We start from the raw sequence: 23,665 nt of genomic DNA on the forward strand, positions 1-23,665 counted from the left end.
TCCTTCCAAAGAAATCCCAGGGCTGATCTCCTTCAGAATGGACTGGTTGGATCTCTTTGTAGTCCAAGGGACTCTCAAGAGTCTTCTCCAACACCATAGTTCAAAAGCATCAATTCTTCAGGACTCAGCTTTCTTCACCGTCCAACTCTCACATCCATACATGACTACTGGAAAAACCATAGCCTTGACTAGATGGACCTTTGTTGGCAAAGTAATGTCTTTGCTTTTCAATATGCTATCTAGGTTGGTCATAACTTTCCTTAAAAGGAGTAAGCATCTTTTAATTTCATGGTGCAATCAAAACTATGTAGACTACATAGTTTTTGATTGCATCATGAAATTAAAGGATGCTTACTGTGGCAGATTCATGTTGATGTATGGCAAAACCAATACAATATTGTAAAGTAATTAACCTCCAATTAAAATAAATAAATTTATATTAAAAAAACTATGTAGTGTTAACTAATAATATATGATTTAAAAAATAAAGAGAAAAAAGCGTGTAAGAAACAATACAACAGAACAAATGTGCTGAAGGGTTTCTACTGTATTTCCAATGATATTAGATGAATTACAGTAAATGATCTTTTGGATTTACTCTTATGCTTAAAATAATTTAAAGAATATCATTCAGAAATTTAAAAAAAAGCAACAATAAATCCTTGAAACTGAGGAGACAACTCTCAGGTTGTAAAATCTAATCAGTGATAGAGTTTGGGGATCAAATGCCAATACTGTTGTGAAATGCAGGGTTTTGAGCCTATATGATGTTCCAAAGTGATTCAGGTGGTAAAGAAGCTGCCTTCAATATGGGAGACCTGGGTTTGATCCCTGGGTGGGGCATATCTCCTGGAAGAGATCCAATCTAGTGTTCTTGCCTAGGGAATCTCCATGGACAGAGGAGCCTGGCGGGCTACAGTCCATGGGGTCACAAAACACTGGACACGACTGGGTGACTAAGCACAACACAGTATTCCAAAGCATTGCAAGTAAACCTGAGAGGCCATCATAATTCAGATTCAGTAGGGAATTTTGTTCAACAGTTTAATTGCTGTAACTTTATTTCTCTCTCATTTAATAGTCCAGGGGTGAATGTTTCAATGTTGACCGAGTTTCTGTTTGTAAAATTATCCAGGAACCTAAGATATTAGATTAGCATTAAGCTCAGCCATAAGTCTGTGATATCTATCACTAGGGTCTATAACATTGTTAAGAGCTGCTCTTTATCTCTGTGATTGATAAAGATGATAAATAGGTTTTCAGTGGAAGTATACAATCAGTGCATTTAAATTGAAAACATATAAGAATTTGATATGTGCATAGAGTGCCTTGATAAAGTGATTCCACTTATAAAATTTTCAACTAGAGGAAAATCAGATAGATGTGTACACATGTAAATAATAATGTGGTATATGCTAGTTATAAGAACAAATATATAGTTTAAAGTTAAGGTGTTGGTAGTGATTTCAAAGGACTTCTCAGGTGGCACTAGGGGTAGAGAACTCACCTGCCAATGCAGGAGACATAAGAGATGTAGTTTGATCCCTGGGTTGGGAAGATCCCCTGGTGGAGGGCATGGCAACCCACTCCAATATTATTGCCTGGAGACTCCCATGGACAGTGGAGCCAGGCGGGCTATGGTCTGATCCATAGGATCGCAAAAAGTCAGACACAAGTGAAGCAACTTAGCAAGCAAACAAGCAGGTGATTTAAACAACTTTATTTTTTACATGTGTGTGTGTGTAAAGTCGCTCAGTCGTGTCCAACTCTTTTCGACCCCATGGACTGTAGCCTACCAGGCTCCTCCCTCCATGGGATTCTCCAGGCAAGAGTACTGGAGTGGGTTGCCATTTCCTTCTCCAGGGGATCTTCCTGACCCAGGGATTGAACCCAGGTCTCCAGCATTCCAGGCAGATGCTTTAACCTCTGAGCCATAAACTTGACAGAATGCAAAAGGAGAGATTTCCAAAAAGTAATCATAAGAAACATACAATTTAGAGTGCTTGGAAAATGAAAATAGAGGCTATTTTTATATAATTTTTTTAGATGTTAAAATTAAAAGGATTTAAAAATGCATATTTCATAGGATGCTTGTATGCATATTATCTACATATATGTATATCTATAATAATCATATTTACAAGAAAAATGAGCAAATGAGAAGAATAATGAGTTGTGTTAGAGAAGGGGCATGAACTTATAGAAACACTTATCTCAGTTTGAATCCCACATCTGACATGTATTATCTGTGTGATTATCAGTAATTGATTTCCCCCATTTTCAGTTCAATCACATGAAAATCAGCTTAGTGAAGATTACATTTGTGTACTCATGGGTATAATATAAGGCACTAGTTGTGAAGTAAACAATACAATGTGTACATCCATGGTGGATTCATGTTGATGTATGGCAAAACCAATACAGTACTACAAAGTAAAATAAAGTAAAAAAAAAAAAAAAAAAGAATAGTGTGCAATGATGGTAGCTTTATAGTTTGTTTTCTATGGTTGTTATTATAATTACTATTGTCATATATTTTTAAAGGAATTTTTGAAGTCTTTAATATAATGATTGTGCACATGTCCCTTTTACCAAGATTAGCCATATTCTGCTAGAACATTTTTAGAAACAGAAAAACACTATAAACTCCCTTTCTCTATAAATGTTATAATTTTATGTAATTATTGCTATGCTAAATCTATACATCAGTATATATTACAAAACTATCATTTTGACATTTATTCAAAATTCTTATGACTTTGCCTAACAATTTATCAGCAAATTATTCATACATTTTAAACTATTTTTTCATTTAAAAAGGTTCAATAATAATTATAATACAACTATAAGTTTGATAAGAAAGTGTACAATTATGAATTTCCTTTGGAAACCAATTAAATAAGATACACATTGAAAATATTACACATATGTGCCAGAACAAGGCTGATATTTTGTGCATTCCTAAGAAATAATGTTTAACAACTGAGAAAATGGCAGAACTGTACCACACTGTATTTCCATTAAATAATCTATTTCTAAGATAAGATTTTTGCTTATTAACATTTTAAATCTCATTTTTGGAGCAAAATATTAATAATCTTTGGCAGGATTTATCCAACCACCTTTTTTTTTTTCCTTTCATTTTAGTTTTCTTAAATACAGGTCTGTCTGTTAGATTGCTTCCATTTTGCATATAGCTAGAATATAATTAAAATAGATAATTAGAGAAAGTAATTACTGAGTTCTTCTTTCAGTTCTTGCACATTCATTAAGGATTATATATAAATCTAAATTAGCCTAAAAAATACAGTAGTTGACAGCTCAAAAGCTATCTTGACTTATAATATTAAGAACAGTCATCATAAATATCTGTGTTTAGTTTGGGACCATGCAAAGTTATATTAATTTGTATATTCAAAGTTTTTACATACTGTAGAGTATTAATGAGGAACTGTAGGAACAATCTGAATTTGTATCTTATATTTACTTTAAATCAGAAACAGAGAAAGGTTTTGTTTCCTTTTTTTCATTTTACGTGTATTTCAAATCTCAAAAGTTGTGTTAAGCCATTATTTCTATACTATAAGAGATACTATACACAAAATGATACTTTTTGTACCTTGTTCTGTTCAAAATATATAAGCTGTGGGCACTTTCTCTTTATTAAAAGGAAGGATAAACAATGAAACAATATGAAGTGTTACTGCATTATAGCCATTGACTTTCTGTGAGTAAACTCAAAATAGGTTAATTTCATAGGATTTCAACCTAGATTACAAATCATAAAAGTCTCTAGCATGTGGATGTATTTGCAGCCCTGAACTTGATTACAATATAAATTTCATGAGTTTACTTTAATGATCATTGTCTTTCTATTGTTTAACCTTTATTCCCATCCTTGATGCCTGCCTAAGTATCCAATGCCCACCAAAAATTGAATAGTATTTAATTGAAAGAATTCTTTGGTAGAAAAATAAAAAGGATTTTGAAATTTAATGAGAAATTATGTTAAAATTAAGATTCATTTTTTTCAGGAATAGTTAATTATTAGAATATTTTGCTATTGTTTTCATATTGTAAGGAAAGCAGATATACATCAATATCTACAAATTAAGTTATATAAAAATATGTTTTAAAGATTTCCCTTATTGACTTAATTTTCAGACTTCCATCTGTTTTACCGAATATTCATTCATAGTAACCTTTGGATTAATCATGCAAGGAGATGAAACAAATACAAGTTTTGAAAGATGTTCCTGAAGAGGAGTGAGTAGGAGAGTTGCTGTACAAGACATCGATGCACGCACAGCCATGGTAACTGAGACACATCGTGCACAGAGATGAGCAAAAAGAGACAGAGAACAGAGAAGGAAGTGGCCAAAAAGGCTGCTTTGTACGAATTTCTGATGTATATTGAAAATAACACTAATATTCCTGAGGAAATCAAATACAATGCATAAATAGGGCTCAGAGAATAATTTTAACTACCAGATTGGGAAAAAAAAATAGTATCACAATCTCAGTTGTTAATAAGGTAGGGATGTATGAACACACCACTGAGGAAAAATTGGTACTCCCATTTAGAAAATCAGTTTGGCATTTCTTTATAAACTTGAGCTTGTGCGTTATGTCCCTTATTATTCAGCGTTAGTGCTTCCAGGACATAGCCTTGTATACCAGAAGCCATGTATCTTATGTACTGTTCAAAATAGAACAACAGACACACACACACAGAAACTAAAAATAATACATACAGCTATCATCTTTAAAATGGATATTAATTTAGATATGGTCATAGAATACAAAATTAAGCAATATATTACTGAGAGTGTTTAGTCAAGGCTATGGTTTTTCTTGTGGTCATGTATGGATGTGAGAGTTGGACTGTGAAGAAGGCTGAGTGATGAAGAATTGATACTTTTGAACTGTGGTGTTGGAGAAGACTCTTGCGAGTCCCTTGGACTGCAAGGAGATCCAACCATTCCATTCTAAAGGAGATCAGTTCTGGGTGTTCTTTGGAAGGAATGATGCTAAAGCTGAAGCTCCAGTACGTTGGCCACCTCATGAGAAAAGTTGACTCATTGGAAAAGAATCTGATGCTGGGAGGGATTGGGGGCAGGAGGAGAAGGGAACGACAGAGGATGAGATGGCTGGATGGCATCACTGACTCGATGGATGTGAGTCTGAGTGAACTCCGGGAGTTGGTGATGGACAGGGAGGCCTGGCGTGCTGCGACTCATGGGGTCAAAAGAGTCAGACACGACTGAGTGACTGAACTGAATTGAACTGAATTATGTCCAAGAGCTAAAAGAAAACAACATTCAGTATTCTTCATTAATATAGAAAAGTGGCAGAACAGAACATTCTGGTTACTGTGGAACATTCTTTTTCCATAATCATCAATAAAGAAGGACCCTCTAAGTTAGGAGGCCAGTCTCTCAGTTAACTACCCTTATGGTGGACCCCTCCTCTTGACTTCCTTCTTAGATGGAGGAGAATACAGAGACTCATTTGAGACAGACTGCCCTTTATTAATCTACAAAAGTTATTGGTTAATTTATTTATTAGAAATAATTACATGCTTATATAGTTTTCCTACCATATTCCAGTGAAAATATTTTAGCATATTATTTACTGAACATGTGATGATGTGCACTAGACATAGTGACAAATTATCTAATGAAGTAAAATTAAAGACAAATCTAGTGTGACTGCTACATATCAATAGACCACAGTGACAAGAAGAATTTTAAGGTTAAGAACAAAGTATTTATCTTTCTTTGTTATTTTTTAAATTATGAAAATATGAGAACACATTCAAGAAGACTTGGAAAATATAGAATAAAGTTACATATAGTTCCACTACCTATTACAGTTGTTTAAGTAGATAAATTAAGATTTTTTAGTTGAAGTTTCAATATCAAACTCTCAAAAATTAATAGAATGAATATACAAAAAAAGTAGAAGGATATATACATCTGAAAAGCACCAGTTCAACACAGGATTTATACAGTTTTCACATAATAGTAGGATGCATGTTTTATTCAAGTTCCCATAGTCTTTAAATTAGGAGACACTGAAACATATCCAAGGACATAAAACAAGATGTAAAAATTTCATGGTCTGAAGATATTGAAATCAAAGAGTCTAAGAGCAGAATTTCTATTGAGGCATAATGCGTTGATGCCTGTCCATCATTCCCTACTCACTCTCTATATATATAAATTTAGGGCTTCCCTCATAGCTCAGTGGATAAGGAATCTGCCTGCAATGCAGGAGACCTGGGTTTGATCCCGGGTCAGGAAGATCCCCTAGAGAAGGAAATGGCAACCCACTCCAGTATTCTCACCTAGAGAATCCCATGAACAGAGAAGCCTGACAGGCTACAGTCCATGGACTCCCAAGAGTCAGACATGACTTAGTGATTTGGATGGATATGTAATTTTAGAGATGGCATGTGTTAAAGTAAATTAGTAATTGTATTTTCTTATCTATGTATTTATTGACACTGACAAAGTGATAATTTTCTTCAGGTACAAGTCTTTAATATTTTTATATGATTTTAATGGAAATATTTAGTCTTATTCATTTTCTACTTCTTTCTACTGTAGCCCACGAGGCTCCTCCATCCATGGGATTTTTATAGGCAAGAATAGTGGAGTGGGTTGCCATTTCCTTCTCCAGGGGATCTTCCGGACCCAGGGATTGAACTTGGGTCTCCCACATTGCAGGCAGATGATTTACCGTCTGAACCACCAGGGAATCTTTCTAACAGTACACAGTAGTTTAGGCCATGATATGAAAAAAATATGTAAATATCATTAAACTCTAACAAAGAAAGCATTAATTATATGAAACTCATTTAATAATCAAATAAGGGAGAATGTTAATAGAGATTAAGCAAGTAGCCTATAATACCAGCCCAAACTAATTTATAATAAAACATGGAGAAATATAGTTCAAAATGTTAATTACAGAGATATCAAGACTTTCTTCTTCACCTGAAGGAAGATTAGAACAAGTATTTAATACCCCATGGTGCTTAAGATATTTTTTTTCCTTTCATAATTGAATGTCATAAAAATGAACTGGATTTCATATGATTTTTCTTAGAATAGAGGATTAAAAAGTGGCATTTCACCAAGAAAACCTCTTATTTATAGACTCCAAAGAGTAATGCATCATTGACAGAGGAAGATTCAAATAAGTTTAGCATTCCCCTTCCTTTTTTTTCAGTGCATGTGGTAATAACATTAACTCCTAGTCTGTTCTCCCCACATGTATGTCTCCCTTCTCTGAAATCTTTCACTGGAAATTTCTATAACTTCATTTAGAATTCTTCTGCTCCTTCATTTTACTGAAATATAATTATTTTTTCTTAGATTATATTCTTTAGCTAGATTTCATGACCCTGGGACAGCATCCTTCAAGTTAAAAAGATAATCTGTATCCACTCCCATGGTAAGCCCCATCCTTTGACTTTTTTCTAGTTGCAGGAGTATCATGACTTATCTGTGATGGAGAGTCCTATCTGAAGATATAAATAATATCAACTGATTTATTTATTAGGAGTCATGCTTGTTGTTGGGGGTTCCCATGTGGCTCAATGGGTAAAGAATCCATCAGTAATGCAGGAGATGCAGTTCTGATCCCTGGGTCAGGAAGATCCCCTGGAGGAGGGCATGGCAACCACTCCCATATTCTTCCTGGGAGAATCCCCATGGACAGAGGAGCCTGATGGGCTACAGTCCATAAGATTGTACAGAGCTGGACACAACTGAAGTGACTGAACACACACATGCTTTTTGTCTGGAGTTCTCTTTCCACATTAGTTAATGTAGTATTGCAGATATTTACCTATGAATAGGATGAAATTCATTTGAATATAGAAGTGATTTTTTTTTTACTGAATTAAATTAAATTAATTTTACTGAAGTAAAATTTAAAGAATTTGGTGTTAACAAGGCATTATGCAACATGAAGTTTATTTTTTTATTAAATACAAACCCAAACTTTTATTATTAGATTCTAAAGACATGGAATTACTCAGTCAAATTGCTATGAAAGTCTCTAAAGGATGCACACTTGCTGTTTCTCTGGATTCCACAACATTGACCAACAACAGGTTCATGGATGATCAATACACAGTGGACCACAATTTGATTAGCCCTATTCCAGTTTATTGTCATTTTTACAGAAGGGAAAACAGAGGCCCAGACAAACAATGTACTCAAAGTGACACAGCTGAATAATGAAAGGCACAATATTGGATTTTACATCTCCAAAACTCTTCCTGATATACCTTACTAACCCTAGTGAAAATTTTAAATACTTATAGAGAACATGATTAAGGTCAGGTACAATGTTTTACCTTGTCATGGCATCTGGCCCCATCACTTCATGGGAAATAGATGGGGAAACAGTGGAAACAGTGTCAGATTTTATTTTGGGGGGCTCCAAAATCACTGCAGATGGTGACTGCAGCCATGAAATTAAAAGACGCTTACTCCTTGGAAGAAAAGTTATGACCAACCTAGACAGCATATTCAAAAGCAGAGACATTACTTTGCCGACTAAGGTCCCTCTAGTCAAGGCTATGGTTTTTCCTGTGGTCATGTATGGATGTGAGAGTTAGACTATGAAGAAGGCTGAGCACCGAAGGATTGATGCTTTTGAACTGTGGTGTTGGAAAAGACTCTTGAGAGACCCATGGACTGCAAGGAGATCCAACCAGTCCATTCTGAAGGAGATCAGCCCTGAGATTTCTTTGGAAGGAATGATGCTAAAGCTGAAGCTCCAAGTCTCCTTGGGTAAATAAGTGATGAAGCTGGGGTTTGAACTTAAGTTTAACCACAAAGTAAACATGCTTGTACCAGTCAGAGTTCCCCAGAGAAACAGAACCAATAGGAGGTGTGTGTATATGGTATCTTAAGGAGATTTATTATAAGAAAATGACTCGCTCAATTATGCAGGTAGGCAAGTCCCCAGGTCTGCAGGGAGTCAAAGGCTGAAGACCTAGGAGAACCATGTTTAATTCCAGTTTGAGTCTGAAAGCCTGAGAACCAAGAGAGCCAATGGTGTAGTTCCATTCAAAGCCTGACAGGATGATTTATTTTGAAGCATAATGCAGTGCTTTCCCTTTAATTTTCCCTAATTACAGTTTATATATATATATACATTTGTAGAGGTAGAATGGGTTGAACTGTTTATTGCACGCAGGTATTCAGTTCAGTTCACTTCAGTCGCTCAGTCGTGTCTGACTCTGCGACCCCATGAATCGCAGCACGCCAGGCCTCCCTGTCCATCATCAACTCCCGGAGATGACTCAGACTCACGTCCATCGAGTCAGTGATGCCATCCAGCCATCTCATCCTCGGTTGTCCCTTTCTCCTCCTGCCCCCAGTCCCTCCCAGCATCAGAGTCTTTTCCAATGAGTCAACTCTTCTCATGAGGTGGCCAAGGTACTGGATTTTCAGCTTCAGCATCATTCCTTCCAAAGAAATCCCAGGGCTGATCTCCTTCAGAATGGACTGGTTGGATCTCCTTGCAGTCCATGGGTCTCTCAAGAGTCTTCTCCAACACCACAGTTCAAAAGCATCAATTCTTCAGCGCTCAGCCTTCTTCACAGGCCAACTGTCACATCCCACATTAGTCACCATTAAATTCAGAGGAGAAAGAAAATAAACTATGTCTGGTTAGACTTGAACTTAGTCTTAAAAAATGAAGAGAATATTCAGTATTAGAGAAAGAAGAGACTGATGAACACGAAATAAAAAATACAGGAAGCAGTGATAATTTATGACAGGAAAACAAAGAAAAGGCAGCCACTTAAGTAAAATCAGAGTTTCTGTCATTCAGTCTAAAAAATATTTTTAGAGCACCACCTTTTGGGAGACAATTTTCTTTGGGTCCTTTTTTTTTAACTTCTTGCATGCAAAGGCACTGATAGCTTTTGTCCCAGATATATCTTTAAAGGCAGTCTGTAGAGTGAACCACCCTGAAAGATAGAGATAGTGTCTTTCTCTAGAGCCTAATTTGTCTGCTGGCCACAGTAGTAAAGTTAATCTCTCTCTCTGGGGCAAATGTTGGACAGGTTTGACCACATCACTGGCAAAGATAGACATTTTCTGAAATTGGAGTTCTTTGGATGTGAGCAGAAACAGTGTTCATGTTACATACAACTAGTCACCTCTGAATTACTGCAGCGAGACCCGGGAGACATAGGGAACCAGAGCAAACACAGAGTCCATGATATCTGTTTTGTTAAGAGTAAAAAATAAACATATACACCTCATCTTTGATTCAGAGGTCTTCTGTTAGCTTGAAAGGAAAATAAAATCTCAGTCCCTTCACATTTCTTGACACCTACTATATTCTAGGCATATTTGGGGCTTCCCGAGTGGCTCAGTGTTAGACAATCTCCCTGAGAAGGCAGGAGACACAGGAGACATGTGATTAATCCCAGGGTCAGGAAGATCCTCTGGTGGAGGAAATGGTGACCCAGTGCAGTATTTTTGCCTGGGAAATCCTATGGAGAGAGGAACCTGGCAGGCCATAGTCCACGGGATCACAAAGAGTTGGAAATGACATAGCGACTAAGCACACACACAGGTGTATTTTAGGCTTTGGGGAACATAAGTGAATAAAACAGACCATGATTTCTACTATATTAGAGCTTGTATTCTAAGGATATAATTTTTTTTTAACTGTAGGGATTCAAAAATTTTAAAATAATAAATAAAATATAGCATGTAAATAGAATTTTTATAAAATAAAATTTTATTTAAAATTGTAAAGAAGTGAAGGTAAACTTTACATAAAATGGTGCCATGTGAAAATGCTATGATGATCATATACTTTTAAGATATTATTTAACAGAGGATGTTGATAAGCATAGTCGGACTAGAGCTTAAAATTAATGGACTAGCACATATTTTAAAGCCAACTAGGAACTCCTTAATGGCTTATATCTTAAAATGAGTAACCAGCGTGAGGACAGAGACAAAGTTAATCTCTTGTGTTTCATGAAATGTGGTCTAACTACAAATTTTAAAAGAGGTTAATATAAAATCAGAAAAATAATTATGATGCTGAATTTGACAGACTCAAAATAAAATGATGGAGTAGCCATGAAGTTTAAAAATGCAGTCTTGAAAAATGTTAAACTGGAAACTGATAACATAGATGACAGAGGAAGAGGTATCAAGATAGGACTCTACTTTAGTTTTAGGGACCTTGATTACAGGATGATAGTAAGACTTCCAAATGAACGGGATCATGAAACAGTGAAAAGTTGGCCCTAAAATTTAGTAAGAAATTTGAATGTGAGACAAAGGTTAGTATCATCCCTAGAGAATTGATTTCTTATGCTGCGAGAAAAATAAGCTATCAAGGGTGGTACAAAAATGAAAGAACAGATGGTCAAAAACCTAATGTTGAGTCACCCACATTTTCAGAGAGTTCCCAAAAATAATCCACTAAAGTGAAATAGAGGTGGAGAAAGAGAAACAGGAGAAGGATGAGGGGATTCAAGGTAGCACAGGGCCCTATATACCAATGCAGACAAGAGTATCAACAAGGAGGGAATGACCGTTTTACAGTGACTCTCAATTTTGTAAAGGTACAGGCCATAGAATTCATAGAAATAAAAGCAAGATAGTTTTAAAGCAATATTTTCTTAATATTATATATGATTGTTATTTTTATTAAAATATATTGATTTATACTATTGTATAGGTTGCTTTATTGTGTACAATATAGTGACTCACAATTTTTAAAACTCATACTCCATTTATAGTTATTGTAAAATATTAGCTCTACTTCTACTTGTAAAATATTAGAAACTACATCCTTGTAGCTTGTGTTATACATAATAGTTTATACCTCTTAAACCCCACCCCTATATTATTTCTTTTTCCCCACTGGTTAACTACTAGTTTGTATATATACATATATGCATACGCCATTTCTTCTTTATTCATTCATTTGTGTGGACATTAGCTTGGTGTGTGGACACTTAGCTTGCTTCCATACCTTGGCAACTGTAAATAATACTACTGTGAACATTAGGATGCATGTATCTTAAAACAAGAAACCATAAAACCAGAGGAATAGGCAAAAAAGGCAAAACCCTCTTTGACATAAATTACTACAGTAATTTTTCAGATCTGTCTCTTAAAGCAAAGGAAATAAAAGCCAAAATAAATAAATGAGACATAATTAAACTTAAAATCTTTTGCACAGCAAAGGAAACCATCTATACCATGAAAAAAATATCCTACTGAATAGGAGAAAATATTTGCAAGTGATGTGACCAATAAGGGATTTCTATCCAAAATATATAAACAGCTCATACAGTTCAACATAAAAAAAATAAACTGATTCATGTTTATGTATGGCAAAACCAATAAAATATTGTAAAGTAAAAAATAAATAAATAAATAAATAAAAATAGGCATAAGAAAGACAAAACAAACAAAAAAACTGATTTAAAATAGGCAGAAGACCTGGATAGGTGTCTTTCCAAAGAGGAAATTCAGGTGGCCAACAGATGTGAAAAGATGCTCAATATCACTAATCACCAGGGAAATGCAAATCAAACCACAGTGAGATATCATCTAGCACCTGTCGGAATGGCTATTGTCAAAAAGACCACAAATAACAAATGTTGATGAAGATGTAGGGAAAAAAAGAGAGCCCTTGTACACTGATTGTGGGAAAATAAGTTGGTGCAGTCACTATGGAAAACACTATGGAGGTTGCTCAAAAAACTAAAGAGAGAACTACTATATGACCTAGCAATTCTAATCCAGGGTATATATTGGAAAAGCAAAAACATTAATTAAAAAAGATACAAGTAATGCATAATTATTAAATTAATTTGTTAAATATTCTATTAAATGATCTTTAATTTTTTACCTAATTTCATTGCATATGTTCAATATACAAAATGTCATTTAAATCTTATTCTTTTGTGTGTATAATTTCAACATTAAAATTAATAATATAATTCCTAACTATAATTTTATTTGTTTTCAATAAGGCTTTTCTGTGCTGAGTCCTGAGCAAAATATATACATACATATATATATATATATATATATATGAATCTTTTCAATTCACTCAGTTATGTTAACAAGTGATTAATACTATGAAATGATTCAGTATGAGCAAAGGAATGCATCTAGAGCAATAAAAAGTGTCCAATATTTCTTCATTTACTCTTAATTTCATTAATTTTCTATGTGTCTTTGAGAAAGGAAATGTATTCCACATCAATTTTTCAATGCCTGTGTAGGAATAAGAATGATACCTGCTTCAAACTTATCTAAATACTGGTACAATTGATTTTGAAGCAAATGCAGAAAAATATAATGAGTGAGGCAGCAAATAATTTAAAGTTTCATTTCAATAGTGTTAAATAGTTCAGAATATTTTTATTCTATTACTTTGTTTTAGCTACACCATTTCATTACATTAACTAGTAATATGAAAAATACATATTTCTCTAAAATACATGTGGGATCATAAGCTTTCCTCTGTCTAACCTAATTCTGTCTACTTTTATGAATAACCACTGAGTTCATTAGAGACTACTGATGTGTGCAAAGTAATTTGATAGTTCACAAATTCATATATTTAACTTTGTGAAAAAATGTTAAATGCTGTTAGATTTATTGCTACCTTCATGGGCCTACTGTCTTTGCCATCAACTCAAATAAAAATTAAAATGCAATACTTTGTTTGAATGCTGACTTCATGATGAGGTTTCTGTAGGCTATGATACACTTCTTCAATAGAAGAAAGAAAACAGAATAATACTATATTGTTTACTGTGATTTATGTTACTAATTTGGTGTCATAAACATGTTAAAAACTTAGCTTTCAGTACGTTTTCATTTCTATAGTTTCGTGAAAAATGATTGTATACAGAAAAGAGAATGAGTGCCAGGAAAACTTAATAGAAATATATTCCACAGCTGTATTTAAAGCAAAGGTGGCAAAGACTGATATGTAAATAGTACCACATACAATCCACAAGGGAGAATAAAATCTCAAGGGCTCTCAATTCTTGTGATTAAGCACCTTTGCCATATGGAGTTAGTAAGAAGAATCCTACTGGAATTTTCTCTATAGATAAACATCTTACATGTATTTTTATAACTGAAATGATATATCCAAGCATGTGATATTGCTTAAGATGACTGTAAAATGCTACCACTTATTGTGAGTTAGCTATCTGCTAAGCACTATATTGTTATAGTTTCTAATTTGTTTTCAGAATGTATCTATAACTTAGGAATTACCACCTCCATGTTTAAATGAAAAAATGGAGGAAGGGATAGAGGAACAGGCTTAAGCAACATGCAAAAGCACAATGACACACCTGCAATATAATCTATTTTATAAATTCAAAACACCTTATTAGGGACTTCTCTGCTGATCCAGTGGCTAGAACTCCCTGCTCCCAAGACAGAGGGCCTCGTTGGAGCCATGCCTGGTTGGGGAACTAGATCCCACGAGCCAGAACTAAGAATGCATATGCCACAACTGAAAGATCCTGCATGCCTCAGTGAAAATCAAGGATCCAAGTGAGAACCATCACAGCTAAATAAATATATTTTGCAAATACCATATTAGTATTTTCTGATGTTATATTACTTAAAATGTTATCTATTATAATATACAATATGAGCAAACAACCACTTTTAGATTTATTTAAGGAAAATATTTGTCTTTCTCACCCAGATCCCAACATAGACTGGAAAATCTTTTTTTTTTTTTTTTTTTAATGAAAAGTAGATAGTTTTCTCTTGTCAATGGAAAAGATAAGTGAATTTTATCTCCCACTCACTTTCCCAACATTAGTCTCATTTCGGTTGATCCTCATTTCTCAATTCATCTCTTCTGTCTCCGTTTCTCTACTTTTTTAGCTAATTTTACATGCATGCATTTATTTCTTCTGATGATATTTAGTCTCAGGTAAACCTTATTAGTTGAATGAATAAAGTTATTTTGTATATAATAAATGTGTTAGCCTTTCAAGTGGGAACTGAACTGACTTCTAATAAAAATCAGAAAATAACCATATACTTTATGATATTAAGCACTTACATTTGAATTTTGTGTATGTATATTTGATTTCTAAATAAAAAATAATTAAAATGGATAGCTCTAAAGTTTTTTGGAAATGCAGTGAAAGTTGTGAGAAATTAAATCTATGAATTAAAATTTTATTATAATTTTGAATCATAATATGAATGTGGATAATTAATCTTTCCCACCAAGTTCGGGGTCAATTGAGAAGCAACAAAGAATTAGCAGGTGTAAAAATATATTCTTTTGTTTTGTTTAACTGATAAAGATCTAGCTTATTTGAGAGAAAAAAATAGTTTGCATGCTTCTTATTATTCTTGAAATAGCCCATGAAATTAATGCTTGAAAGTGTAGAAGAGACATTTTTTACCCATGTTGCTACTGTCTACTACTTTGGAGTATGTGTATGTGTGTGCAGGGCTGGCAGAGTGGGAGTATCCCTAACTTCAGCTGGTTGAGAAATTTGGATGAAGACTCTGTTCCCTTCCAGTTAACATACCCTACCCCAAAAGAAATACTAAGGAGTGGTGAGTGGTGGAAGAAGACAGGAGAATTTAGGAAAATTCTTTCTCATGAATGAGAACAGAATACTTGAGAAATGGATCATCCAATTCACCGTTAGGTTTGTTTGTTTTGTTTTTCAAACTTCATTCAAAAATATACAAAACCTAAAACCTAACTTTCCTTTTCGAATGCCAGAGTGAAAAGTGAAGGCAATAGAAAGGTTTTCTTCTCCTTTTCTCAACAATATACTCCATATGTAGAAGATAGATTACATGACTGGTAAATATAAAGTTTACTTGAACTGAGACACCCTAAACTATAGGAGCAATCTTATTTTCATTTTTTAAGATAATATTAGTAATCAAGAAGATAAAATTGGTTGGTTCTGAACTATCCCATCAGCCAGTTCACAGTAGTTTTTCTAGGCTTTAAATCAAAACTCATCTCTTTGCCTCACAATTATTACAAATACTCATAACCTTAATAATGACAATTCTATATCAAATTATTATTTATGATAGTCTCTTTATGAAAGTTTATGATAGTCTCAACTTTTAAAATGTTTTATGATCCATATTATAGTGCCTTGAGAATAACAGATAATTAATAAATATTTGTTGATTTGATTTCTAATTTTTTTAATAACTGAATAGTCTCTGCTTAAACTGACAATATCAAGAATTGAAAGATAGAGAATTTAAAATATCTCTAAGTTTCTTCACTTTCTATGTATAAATTGCTATTTCTCTTGGATTTCAACCTATTATATAATTTCCTTATGGTACTACCCATCACCTTCCAAAGGGGTGATAATACCATTTGACAATTGTTAATAAAATATCAATACTTACCTCTAAATAAAGTTAAATGAAACATATTGTGTACAAAGACATTGAGGTAAATATTTTTATTGACACTCAGAATGGATGCATTTTTTTTAGGCTTTGAGTCAAATTTTGATTCTGTTCTTGAACACAATCTATTTTCTATTATGTAAATAGTCTTACCACTGTAAATTTAATAGTGAAGCATTTAACACATCTCTTCCTCGCTTTATTTCTCATGCTAATTTCCAACCTATCTCAGGTCTTCTATTCATAGGATATAGGTATATTATACAATCAAATGTTTTTTCTATTTGCATGTTTACTATTGTACAATTCAGTGACCAAATAATTCCTTATTTATATCAGAGGAATGCACATGTTCGTTTACTGATATACATCTCTTCTGCATTCCAGCTCTGTTTGAGTATAACTCACTAAAGAGCAGGAGGAACCCATAAAAGGAAAACAAAATAAGGGAAAGTAAAGGCATATGTTAAGGAAAAGTATATGAAACACAAAGGTTTGCCCGAGAAATCAGAAGAAAGAGGGGAAAGAATAGAAAGATATGTGTGTAAGAAAAAAGGCAAAGAGGAAATCTTCCCCAAGGGGAAGGAAGAAAGGTGAAATCAGAGAAATTATATATTTTTGTAAAATCTTAAGGGTCCTTGATATTGCTGCTAATAAGTATTAATAATCTCTCCTGCCGATTCCTCCAAGCACAACTCCAGATTCACATCATTCCATTAAATCAATCTTTGATAATGAATGTTCCTTTTAACCAGATTTTGTCAGAATTCTTAGTTCAGATGTTTGTGTGTATCCTCTGCTAACTGATAATGACTCTGTACTAGGAATGACTCAAGAGTCTGTTGACAACATCTGACAATCCAAGGTGGCATCAAAGTAAAGTTTTGTGCAGTGAAGGAAAAAAAAAAAAGGAGTCTAACTCCAGAGAGTTTTCTCTTTCTTTCCTAGTAACAATAATGTAAGCCAACTGTGAACTACTGAGAATATGTCAGAATCTATCCTTAGCAATCACCATTTCATATTTGAATAAAGGAGCCTGAATTTATATTTTAAGTACAGGAATTCTCACATGGGAAAGGTGAGTGGAAACAGGATATTCTTTTTCTGCAATACTAAAGACAATATGAGGATTTATATTACTTTTTTTTAATGTAAAAGCTGAGCCTTTTGGCCTTTGAATTCCAAATGAGAAGTTTGGCAGTTTACATTTTTTATGATGCTATCAAAAATATAATAATAGCATCTGAATTACAATACCTAATGTGTTTAATTTTAGTCAAACTTATTATACATGGATCTAGAGATAGGAGGTAAATCTGTTCTTGTTTGAACTGACCTTAAAGAAACTACAGGAGAACATACACTGCAAGTATAAACCTGACCAAGCAAATGTGTGCAAAATGAAACTACATTTCTTTCCCTGAACTTAATGCTAACGTGAGCATCAACTCTAACCAGTAAGCTAATTCAATGTAAGAATAGTCTAATAAGAATTTTTACAGACAACTTAGCTTTCCCCCTGCCCTTTCATCCAAGGGTAGATACAAATTATGAAAAAGTGGACATACAGCCAGTGCATTGACAGAGGAGCTGCTGATATTTGATCAATATATTTCTCTTCATCCAAAGAGACATATATGGTTGTATGGTTGGGACATCATATCATCTAGTTCTAACATTGTTTTTTCAATGCATTATATTCATTGAGATGTCCTTGATCTGGCTCTTATTTTATATATATATATATATATATATATATATATACATAATCCGTATATATAATATATATCTATAATCCATATATATAATCCATATATATATATGGATTTCTCTGGTGTCTCAGAAGGTAAAGAATCTGTCTACAATTCAGGAGACCTGGGTTCTATTACAGGGATAGGAAGATCCCCTGGAGAAGGAAATGGCAACCCACTCCAGTATTCCTGCCTGAAGACTTCCAAGGACAGAGAAGCTTGGTGGATTATAGACCATGGGCTCACAAAGAATTGGACATGACTGAGTGACTAACACACAAACATATATATATATTATATACACATATACATATATATATATGCACACACACACAAACATAGTTAAAATTTGTATTGGACTATAGTTGATGGACAATGTTGCTTTAGTTTCAGGTATACAGCAAAGTAAGTCAGTCATACATATATATGTATTGACTCTTTTTTAGATTCTTTTCAGAGTATTGAGTAGAGTTCCCTGTGCTATACAATAGGTCTTTATTAATTAGCTGTTTTATATATAATAGTGTGGATATGTCAATCCCAACCTCTCAATTTATCCCTCCCTCACCCCAGGTAACTATAAGTTTGCTTTCTACATCTGTAGCTCTATTTTTCTTTTTCTTCTATTTGTTACAACTTTCCTCCCTCAAACTATGAGCCTCTCCAAGCCACACTCTTTCTCATCTTTATAGCCAGATTGAGAGAATACCTATTGAAAAGTAGGTTTAAAAAGTTTTGATTTTAAAATATAATAAAATTTGCATTGATCTATACTGAGCAATGTTGAACATCTTTCCATGTGCCTCTCAACCATCTTTAAGAACAGGTGGCAAGAATACACAGGAGAACTATATAAAAAAGATCTTAATGACCCAAATAACCACAATGATGTGATTACTCACCTAGAGTCAGACATCCTGGAGTTCAAAGTCAAATGAGCCTTAGAAAGCATCACTACGAACAAAGTAACTAGAGGTGATGATATTCCAGTTGAGTTATTTCAAATCCTAACGATGATGCTGTGAAAGTGCTGCATTCAATACGCCAGCAAATTCGGAAAACTCAGCAGTGGCCACAAGAATGGAAAAGTTCAGTTTTCATTCCAATCCCCAAAAAAGGCAATGACAAAGAATGTTCAAGCTACCACACAATTGCATTCATCTCACACTCTAGCATAGAGAAGGAAATGGTAACCCACTCCAGTATTCTTGCCTGAAGAATCCCAGGGACAGAGGAGCCTGGTGGGCTGCTGTCTATGGGACTCCACAGAGTTTGACACGACAGAAGTGACTTAGCAGCAGCAGCAGCAGCAGCAGCACACTCTAGCAAACTAATGCTCAAAATTCTCTAAATCAGGCTTCAACAGTAAGTGAACCAAGAAGTTCCAGATGTTCAAGCTGGATTTATAAAAGGCAGAGGAAACAGAGATCAAATTGCCAACATCCACTGGATGATAGAAAAAGGAACATAATTCCAGAAAAAAAAATCTACTTCTGCTTCATTTACTACACTAAAGCCTTTGACTGTATGAATTGCAACAAACTGGAAAATTCTTACAGAGATTAGAATACCAGAGAAGCTTACCTGCCTCCTGAGAAATCTTTATGCAGGTCAGGAAGCAACAGTTAGAACTGGACATGGAACAACAGACTGGTTCCAAATAGGAAAAGGAGTACACCAAGGCTGTATATTGTCACCCTGCTATCACCAACTCCCAGAGTTCACTCAGACTCACGTCCATTGAGTGGGTGATGCCATCCAGCCATCTCATCCTCTGTCGTCCCCTTCTCCTCCTGCTCCCAATCCCTCCCAGCATCAGAGTCTTTTCCAATGAGTCAACTCTTCACATGAGGTGACCAAAGTACTGGAGTTTCAGCTTTAGCATCATTCCTTCCAAAGAAACCCCAGGGCTGATCTCCTTCAGAATGGACTGGTTGGATCTCCTTGCAGTCTAAGGGACTCTCAAGAGTCTTCTCCAACACCACAGTTCAAAAGCATCAATTCTTTAGCACTCAGCCTTCTTCACAGTCCAACTCTCACATCCATACATGACCACAGGAGAAACCATAGCCTTGACTAGACAGACCTTAGTCGGCAAAGTAATGTCTCTGCTTTTGAATATGGTATCTAGGATGGTCATAACTTTTCTTCCAAAGAGTGTTTTTTAATTTCACTTCATGGTAAATAGATGGGGAAAAAATGGAAATATGAGAGACTTTGTTTTCTTGGGCTACAAAATCACTGCAGGTGGTGAATGCAGCTGTGAAATTAAATGCTGAGCACCAAAGAATTGATGCTATTGAATTGTGTGGTGTTGGAGAAGACTCTTGAGAGTCTCTTGGACTGCAAGGAGATCCAACAAGTCAATCTGAAAGGAAATCAGTCCTGAATATTCATTAGAAGAACTGATGCTGAAGCTGAAGCTCCAATACTTTGGCTACCTAATGCGAAAGAAGTGACTCATTGGAAAAGCTCCTGATGCTGGGAAAGGTTGAAGGCAGGATGAGAAGTGGAGGACAGAGGATGAGATGTTTGGATGGCATCACCAACTTGATGGACATGAGTTTGAGCAATCTCTTGGAGTCAGTGATGGGCGGGGAAGCCTGGCATGCTACATACAGTCCATGGGGTCACAAAGAGTTGGACATGACTGAGTGGCTGTACTGAACTGATCTGGAAAAATAGAATGAAATGGAATAGAATAGAATAGAAAATGTAAGTGTAGGAGTAGTTGGTCCTATAAGGAATTCATCAGAATAAAAACATCGGTACTTAGGTGAGTTTAATTTACTCTTCTGGTGGTCTCATTTTATGCACATGTTGGTTGTTACAGTTAGAGCTATCCGAGGTATCTACATACATTTTTATATGTATGGTATTTATAGATCTCTATACAAAAAAGCATTCATGTTTGATTGAAAGAATATTTTGAAAAAAAAACTTTAAAATACGGAAAAAGGATCCATTTATTATTATTATCATTATTGTTAAAATTGAATTCTTAGATTTTTCTTTATGTAATGTGTATATTCTTTCTCATTTAACAACTTGGCATTTAATTTGAAGTTAAGTGTGTACATATACATTTATTGAAAAGTACACATTCCACATAAGTCACACTTTTTAAAGTCGACATTTCCTCCACTGTCTTCAAATTACCTTCATCCCCTCACCTCAGTATTTCTACATTTTTCTTTATTTCTCTTTCAACTTGAAATAGTCTATATGAAGATTAAAGGAGAAACACGATGTAGAATTATAGAAGGAAACTTAAATATATTTAACAATGGCAAGTACACAGTGTTTAATAATATACTTTGTTAAATATGGAATATTTCAATTTTACCTTCTCATTTTAAGAATAAAAATCATGTTACCTGATAATCAAAAATATGTAATCCAAAAATTTGTTCTTGCTTTATTAATCGTTATCTTTTAAAGAACTATAACCTTATTTTATGCATATGTAGGAGTAAAGTTATTCATTGTCTAACTGGTGAGATAAACTAATCATTCATCTTCTTTGAAATATCACCATGGAAAGGTGCTTCTATGTAAAATACGTTTCAATACAGAATTCATTACAGTATATTCAACTCAGCTGTTTACTTATATAATTTTCTTACTAAATCACAAATATCCTAAATCCAGAGATCTAAATTCAGGCACCATTCCTAAATTACAGACTTTAATTGTTCATTTATGTATCATTATTACTTATTTTAGTAGTTGAGATATTGTTAATAGTCAATAAATATTTTTAAATTAAGAAATATTTCTTACCCAATCTGTTTTTAATTCTATACTTTTTACTTTGTTTGATTCAGTCAGTTCAGTTCAGTTCAGTAGCTCAGTTGTGTCCGACTCTTTGTGACCCCATGAATTGCAGCACGCCAGGCCTCCATGTCCATCACCAGCTCCCGGAGTTCACTCTAACTCATGTCCATCGAGTTGGATGCCATCCAGCCATCTCATCCTCTGTCATCCCCTTCTCCTCCTGCCCCCAATCCCTCCCAGCACCAGAGTCTTTTCCAATGAGTCAACTCTTCGCATGAGGTGGCCAAAGTACTAGACTTTCAGCTTTAGCATCATTTCTTCCAAAGTATACCCATGACTGATCTCCTTTAGAATGGACTGGTTGGATCTCCTTGAGTCCAAGGGACTCTCAAGAGTCTTCTCCAACACTACAGTTCAAAAGCATCAATTCTTCAGCGCTCAGCTTTCTTCACAGTCCAACTCTCACATCCATACATGACTACTGGAAAAACCATAGCCTTGACTAGATGGACCTTTGTTGGCACAGTAATGTCTCTGCTTTTTAATATGCTGTCTAGGTTGATCATAACTTTTCTTCCAAGGAGTAAGCATCATTTAATTTCATTGCTGTTGATTACATTAAGTCAAATATTATCAGTTATGTTTTGATTTGAATTAACATTTCTATTTTTATTTTTTAAGTAAATGAAAGATTCTTTAAAGTCTGTAGCACTTTACAATTTTCAAAAGAGTCACACAAATGTTCACATAATTCCCTATTAATCCCTTTTCCTCTCAACCCCTATATTACCCTTCCTGTTCTCACCCTCCCTACAGGTCACTACTGCTTTGTTATCTTTATGTGTGTGCCTCCTTCTTTTTTTGTTTTATTCACTACTTTGTTGTTCTTTTTTTAGACTCTACATATATGTAATAAAATAAAGTATTTACTTTTTTCTGTCTGATTTATTTCACTTAACCATAATGCCCTTCAGTTTCATCCTTGCTACTGAAAATGACAAGACTTCACTATTTTTCTGGCTGAGTAATAGTCCATTGCATGTATATGTGCTCCACATCTTCTTCATCCACTTGTCATTTGGTGCGCACTTAGGTGGCTTCCATACTTTGACAAATATAAATAATGCTGCTATGAACATTGGGGTGCATATGTCTTTTCAAATTTGTGGGATTTTTTGTTGTTCTTTTTTTTTCTTTTGTCATATATATATATATATACATACACACACCCATGAGTGGAATTACTGGGTCATATGGTAGTTCCTATGGGAAAATAGATGGGTAAACAGTGACAGAGTTTATTTTCTTGGGCTCCAAAATCACTGCAGATGGTGACTGCAGCCATGAAATTAAAAGACACTTGCTCCTTGGAAGAAAAGCTATGACCAACACACACAGTATATTAAAAAGCAGAGACATTACTTTGCCAACAAAGGTCCATCTAGTCAAAGCTATCATTTTTCCAGTAGTAACGTATGGATGTGAGAGTTGGACTATAAAGGAAGCTGAGCGCCGAAGAACTGATGCTTCTGAACTGTAGTGTTGGAGAAGACGCTTGAGATTCCGTAGAACTGCAAGGATATCAAACCAGTCAATCCTAAAGGAAATAGATCCTGAATATTCATTAAAAGGATTGATGCTGGAGCTGAAACTCCAGTACTTGGGCCACGTGATGCAAAGAAC

The sequence above is a fragment of the Oryx dammah genome, unplaced genomic scaffold, assembly GCF_014754425.2.
Source record: "Oryx dammah isolate SB20612 unplaced genomic scaffold, SCBI_Odam_1.1 HiC_scaffold_2, whole genome shotgun sequence".
NCBI lineage: Eukaryota > Metazoa > Chordata > Mammalia > Artiodactyla > Bovidae > Oryx > Oryx dammah.